This window comes from Silene latifolia, chromosome 8 (genome assembly GCF_048544455.1).
Source record: "Silene latifolia isolate original U9 population chromosome 8, ASM4854445v1, whole genome shotgun sequence".
Taxonomy (NCBI): Eukaryota; Viridiplantae; Streptophyta; class Magnoliopsida; order Caryophyllales; family Caryophyllaceae; genus Silene; species Silene latifolia.
Window position 1 is genome coordinate 93533141 of NC_133533.1, and position 7105 is coordinate 93540245.

General features: G+C 36.6%; 1 long non-coding RNA gene across 1 annotated transcript; it reads left to right on the forward strand.

The window, feature by feature from the left end:
• The first annotated feature begins 2579 nt into the window (after positions 1-2579).
• Positions 2580-5441, forward strand: LOC141594868 (uncharacterized). The gene is made up of 4 exons (XR_012522239.1): positions 2580-2726; positions 2826-2893; positions 3768-3854; positions 5258-5441. It is a non-coding gene; the product is annotated as an uncharacterized LOC141594868 (long non-coding RNA).
• Positions 5442-7105: the final 1664 nt, after the last annotated feature.

Here is a 7105-nt window from a genome sequence, read left to right on the forward strand (position 1 = left end):
TTGGATTGAGCTCAACGGAAGTTTTCGTGACCGTAGTCGCATGTGTTCCGGGCTAAAGATAAATGTTAATGTAATTTTATCGACCAAGAGTTCTAAAAGTAGAATCGATTAAAGAGTTAATCCACCGAGTTATATTGATAAGGGATGAATCGGCCCTACCGTGCCCAAGTTAATATGAATTTGGATCTTGGAATCATTTATAATAGTTGGGTAGAGGTCACTATATAAATGCTTTATTTGTTAAATTATTTACAAGTATTATTATAACGACAATTTTTTTTTTATTGTTTTCCACTATTCCGTTATCATATTGTTCTATTTCTTTACCACAATTCATATACGATATCAATTCGATTTTTGATTCAAATCTCCATTAAAACATCGTAACTAAAGACAAATATGAATTTGCTTCTAAAAACCTCAAATGAACCATTGCTAAGGATCTCTTGTAAAGAGTATAGATTAAAGTTATTCATTATCAAACAGGTTTTTGATTCTTGACTAAACACATCTACTTACAATGGATTGTTTCTCACGTGCTTAATTGAGTTAAGTATCTTGAAATTGTTTTGGTAAATCGTAATTGACCAAAATACCGCAACCACTTCAATGAAAGTTTTAAGACTTGTAATACTCCGTATTTATGAGTCTTTGGGTACTCTATCGAGTAGGCCTTACTCTGTCGAGTAAGGGTAAGTTGCGTTTTAGAAAAGTTTCTGACCTGTTGGGTACTCGATCAAGTAGCTGGGGCACTCGATCGAGTAAGGGGGTACTCGATCGAGTACCTCGGGTACTCGATCGAGTAGCCGGTTTTACGGGGAGTTTTCTCGGGTTTTGTTAATTATGCGATTAAGGTATATAAGCTTTGTCGTCATTATTCTAAATCACTTTTGCAAAACCTAAATTACTGTTTAAGAGAGAAAGCAAGCAAGTTCTTCATCCTAATCGCATAATTAGCAATCCCCGGGGTTTGGAAGGTCAGTTCTCGTCGTTGGTTATACCGTTGAGTTCCTTGCGTCGAGGGTAAGATCTATGTACCCTTTTTATTGTCTTTCCTTTGATTTGGTTAAACCCTAATTTAGAGTTTTGGGGGTTTATGTGTAGTATGTGATTTGGTCGCCTTTATATGTTGTATGATAGGAGGAGGGTTCATAGAGGAAGCTTTTGATTCAAAGAAGAGAGACCGTCTGATTGTGTGCTTACCAGGTAGGATTTCCTACTCAGTATTAGTCCCATAATGGGATATTGGTTGATGTGTTGTGGTTGATTGAATAATATAGTAATTGTATTGTGACGGTTGTGATTGTAATTGTGATTGTGATTGCTGTCTGTGGTTCTCGAGCGTGTCCTCGACTGAGTGGGGTCACTTGCGGGAGTGGCTTCACGCCCTAGTTTCGCCTTCTGTGGAACCCGCCACAGAAGGGATGTGCACATTAATGGACAGGGTTATCGCTCACTATGTGGAGCGGGGATTTGGTGGGTACGGCTGCGGTCCCCACTGGCGGGTCGGTCCAAAGGACGGTCGATGATTGAGATGATTGGAATTGGTTGTGTGTGTGTGACGTTAAGTCATCTTTTATCTTGTTGTTGATATATATATTTTAATTGTGTGATTAGTAATCGACCCGTTTAAATGTTTTAAAAACTGTGGTGATCCATTCGGGGGTGGTGAGCAGTTGCTTGGCAGGTATATCTTGGATATGTGTGGGATCTAGCTGGGGATGGAGTCACCACATATCAGAGTCTTTAGTCTTCCGCTGTGTTTGTTAGGACAGTTCCTTTCAGTTGGTTTATAGTTTGAGAGCAGTTGTATTTTGCTTACAGTGGGTTTTGTTATGTAATCACTTAACTTGTTTAATAAAGTATGTTTCTTCATTGTCTTATGATTATCATGCCTCGGGTAACCGAGATGGTGGCATCCTTATACCTTAGTGGTCCTGGTAAGGCACTTGGTGTAACACCCGCAAATTTCTCATTTTGACATTTAAAATTTATTAAACCGTTTAACCACTTTATTATATATTTTTGAATTATTCTATTTAATTAATTTTATGTCAAACACGATTTTTATAAACGTATTACATAAAAGCTCGTTTATATAAAAATACGTACGATTTAATTATATCTTTAAGGCATAATTTATATAAAAATAAATTTATACGTATTTTAGTCGGATAATAATAGTGACAATAATAATGACAGTAATAATATTAGTTTCCGTCTCAAGTTAAAATAAACTCGAGACATTATTCCGTCTAGCTATAGACCGTCACATTTTACTTTGTACCCTTTTTAATCCGGGCCAATCGAAAATCGACAACACGGTCATCTACCTCTTACACTCTACTTTTAACTAATTCTTTTATTATTATTATTATTATTATTATTATTATTATTATTATTATTATTATTATTATTATTATTATTATTATTATTATTATTATTATTATTATTATTATTATTATTATTATTATTATTATTATTATTATTATTATTATTATTATTATTATTATTATTATTATTATTATTATTACTACTCTACCCCATCCCCACCTCCCTGCTTCTCCCCTTTTCTTTTTCGTTTTACCAGCAACAACAACAAACCAATAGCTCCTTCACCATTCGTTTTCATCCCGTCTTCTTACTCCGATCCCGTCCCCATTTCTCAACCAAATTCGATAATTTTTGTACCATTCTCTTCCCCTTTCCTTCCTCCTCCTTTTAAGGTAAGAAAGTCTCTTTTTTGTAGTGGTTTCGTCTTTCGCCGTCTTATAAAAGTGTCGTCTTTTAGCTTCTTTATTCCGTTTTCTTGCCCTTTTATGAAGGATTCGAAGACGCGGGGTGAGGCTCGTGCCTTGTGGACCATTTATTCGAAGAATAAGGGGCGTTTAAGGTAACACGATTCTACCGATCCTATTATTATTACTATATTTCGAGGTTATATGCTTATGTGTTAATTTAGCCTTCTTAATTAATTGTTACTTTTAATTGGGGTTTGTCATTGAATTGCTGAAATAATAGTAATAATACTATATATTTTTCTATCGTTTTATTGTGTATGCATTAGGTTATATTAAACAGTGTTTAAAGCGAGAAGTAGTTTCGATAACGGAGTACTGTTGTGGTTCGTTTGGATTATTTGGGTGATAAAAAGAGAGTATTTGGTTGATTGGAAAAGGGCTGACTAGTTGGAGTGGATAATGGTATAGCATGATTTACTAACAAGCTATATTTGGAATTTCGTTAGTCGTAATCTAATTTAGTGATATGGATTTAGGCGCTTGAGTTAGATCTCATTATGTGGCCATGTGGGTATGGATTGTGCATTATTGCCTTAAACGTGATTAGGCGAGCCTTGGTTTTATTTTGGTATTGTAATTTTTATTGTTGATTCCTTTGAACTTGATTCGTGGGTGAGTAGCTTAGAGTTTTGTACTCTAAATGTTGAGCAATTCCTTTAATGGAATATTTGATAATATCGATATTGAAATTGAGATGGAAATCTGGTTACTATGGAGTATTATATTATAGGACGGAGTAATGAGAGAGATGGGGTAGAGAGTTGAGATTGAATTAATTATTGGGACGAGAGTGACTATTATAAGGTTGGCCTAGACAGTGGCCTGGCTAAGTCGCGAGTTTGGGTCGTATCTATAAATTGTTTTGACGCTAGTTTGGTTTATTTAAAATATAATTAAATTAATTTCCGTCTCATATTTTATATAAAGATACTTTGTTAATATCGTCCTTTCACATAATTATTTTAGGTGGCTCATATGTGGTTGAAGATGAAGAGTAATTTTGGGTTTTAGAAGCTTTCTCAAGTTTATTGCTTGTCTCTTTGCTAGCTTAAGGTAACTATTCCGAGTTACTCGACGAATTAATGTCACATTAGTAGTTGATGTGGTGTTTGTTGTTTGTTAAGTGTTTAGGTGATTGATAATGTGTTACTTTCGTTTTTCACATGATAGAAATTAGAAATAGCATGAGAATAATATTGTGATAAATTTGTGATTTGGGCCAAAGTAGGCCAAGACTCTGAGCTGGGCCAGATTGACCGAACGAGTTTGGTCAAACTAGGTTTAAACCGGTCAGCCTCGATTTGACCGATGACCCGTCGCGGGACTCGGGTCGAGGGTTTGTCTTTGAGGTGAGATTGGATGTTTTATGTTATGCCTTGATATTTGTAATTATCATTTCACATGTTGGTTGTTGGATGAATTGGTTGCCTTATACTTGAGTCTTCTTGCCTTGTTGCCATTTTAGCTTGTTCTCATGAATTATTAGATTAACGGTTAGCTGGAATTTGGATTATTATTGATATTAGAGATATTGTTGGATTGTCTGCTGAATAGACATTTATATAGCTTTTCACATGATAGAATGTTAGCATTTATGTTGGTAAGTTGGACTCTTTGCCCCTCTTATGGTTAAGTGGGTGTCCTACTTGTCTTGTGTGGTGTGGGCTAAAGTATTCAAGCTGGGACTAGCTGGGACTAGGTCCTAGGTGAGTATTTCGACCTTCATCATAGATAGGTCTTTATAGTCTTTGACGAGTGTATGTTCACTGCTTAATAGCCTTTGTGTTCCTGACTTGGTGGGTTTATATCCAAGTTGGGGCATGACCTCGTTACTTATTTTGAGAGTAAGTGGTCAGCTTAAGTACTAGCCAACCCTTTGGTGGACTCCTTAGGGTACTCACTTTGTTTTAGAAAAATTGTGGGTCTTGGGTGCGGTGGTGTGTATCCGCATGTCTAGGTCTGCGCAGATTTTAGGCTAGGGTTGTGTTGTGTCTTGGCCATGTTTTGATAGAACCTCTGAGCCAAGATACCGGTTCGATTACCTTCCCTACCTCGTGGTATAGACTCGAGTTACAGAGTGACTATTGACCGTACTAAGAACTTATGCCTGTCTTTGATATATTGCCCTTTCTTGTTTGATGATTCGATGAATCATAGAAGGTGAGATGCAAGCCGGCTATGGTTTATAGAGTTTGGATTCCTGGATGTTATGTGATTCACATGATAGTGTAGTATGAGTCGGTCTAGTATTCACTGGCTAGGACTATGTGTTGTTATATTGTTGTTCACATGATAAGCACGATTGTCTAGCATCTATATGCTAAGGCTATATGTTATTCATATTCATATTCTTATGTTTACATGTTATATTAATTATGACATTTCGTGGCTGGGAGAACTCGGAGTTACTCCCCACTGACTGTGGCTTTCGTATTTGTATAAAATGCGAATGACAGGTAGGTGATGCATATATGGGGTACATGGACGAGCTAGCGAGCAAAGTAACCTTGGGACCTAGACTGGTTTTATTTCATTGTGACCCTTAAACCCTTTTTATGTCACATACATTTTAGGGACATATGTCTCCCTTTCTCATATTTGGTTTGTATAACTTTGTTTCGCGACTTTAGCGATGTTTCATTCATGAGATTTATTTTGGACCTTGCATGTTTGACACCTTCCCTTTTGGATATCTTTATAACAGGTTCATGTTTTAAAAATTACAGGTTTTTACCCAATTGAACCTATTACAAACATATCCTGTCAGTTTTTCTATAGAATTACGTGTTTACTTTTCCGCAATAAATGAGGGTGTCACACTTGGAATATGGGGTGTTACAAATGGTATCAGAGAGACGATCGTGAAACCTGTAACCAATAAATCCAATGAATATAGGGAGTCAATTAAAATGAACCCGGGGTAAAGGTTGTAGGAGCTAATGCAAAGACTTGGGAGACGTCCTAAAGTCGCGAACTCGCCCTACAATTTTGAACCGGTCACCTTGGGATATGAGTCGGGATCGCTATGTGTTTACCTTGTGTATTTTGTATCTATATAGTAATGTGTGGTATGAACCAGTGGATGTATGATTGTGGAGAATGGGGAATGTGTAGATAAAGATGGTGACGATGTGATTTTGTATATGGTTTGTTGAAAGCATGTTGCATTATAGTTGGTTTACATGTTGGTTGGAATCGTTGGAAAAGTATATGAGAATGATGAATGATATGGTAGAAAAAGAAAGCAGTTCGTATGTGATGATGTGTGATGAATAATGATGTTGCAGGACGAATGATTTATAATGAGGCAATCCTAATAACATGTGGTTAGGGGGTGTGATAAGATTTGTTTTCGTAGTTTTGTTTGCGTAAAGCTATATATTAAGTTCGTATAATTGTCTACTATCGTATCATATGCGCTTGTTAGATGAAGTATGTGATTGAACTAGATGAATTTATTGGAAAAGATGAAGTGGCAATTTCGTAAGGATATGAATTTCTTGATTATGGAAGTGTTTATGTGATGAAGTGGATTTGTAATGTTGTTGTATTAGCAACATGGAAATAGGATTTGTAGTGTATGGGTGTGGTTTGTGTTATGAAAAGTTATGAAAATTTAAAACATGCGGGTAATACATGATTGAAAGTTGAATGTTATATGAGCATGATAGATGGTAATGTTTGGTTTTTGGTAAGTAGTAACACGAAGAATAGCGGTTCAATGATATGTGTTTTGTATAACGAATTGGATGAAAAGCATGATGGTTGTTTATAACGTTGCACTTGATAACACGAAGTAGATTATTTTGTTGATTGTATGAGGAGTCGCGCAGATTTGAATGCGTAGTTGTAATCATAATGTTGAAATAATAATGAATGCATAGTACGTTGGGGTATGTGAGATAACATGCGGGTAGTATTCACGAAACAGCATGACTCGATCGAGTGGGTTTGATTCGATCGAGTGGGTATTTGTCGTTATTTTTACCGAATCGTGTTTTTGGTCACTCGATCGAGTACCTCGCACTCGATCGAGTAGGGGTCATTCGATCGAGTAGCCGGGCTACTCGGTGAGTAAGTCGAGATCGAAGGTATGTTTGGGTTCGAGTGGGGGCACTCGATCGAGCATGTTGGGCACTCGATCGAGTAGCCTCAACTCGATCGAGTAGGTTCTGGTACTCGATCGAGTGGGGTCTGTGCAGGTCAAATGCGTGTTTCGGGTCATATGTTTATCTTTTGACATTCGTTGCATATTATGTTTAATTCAAAGGTGTTGTATTACTTCATCATGCATTGTTTTACGT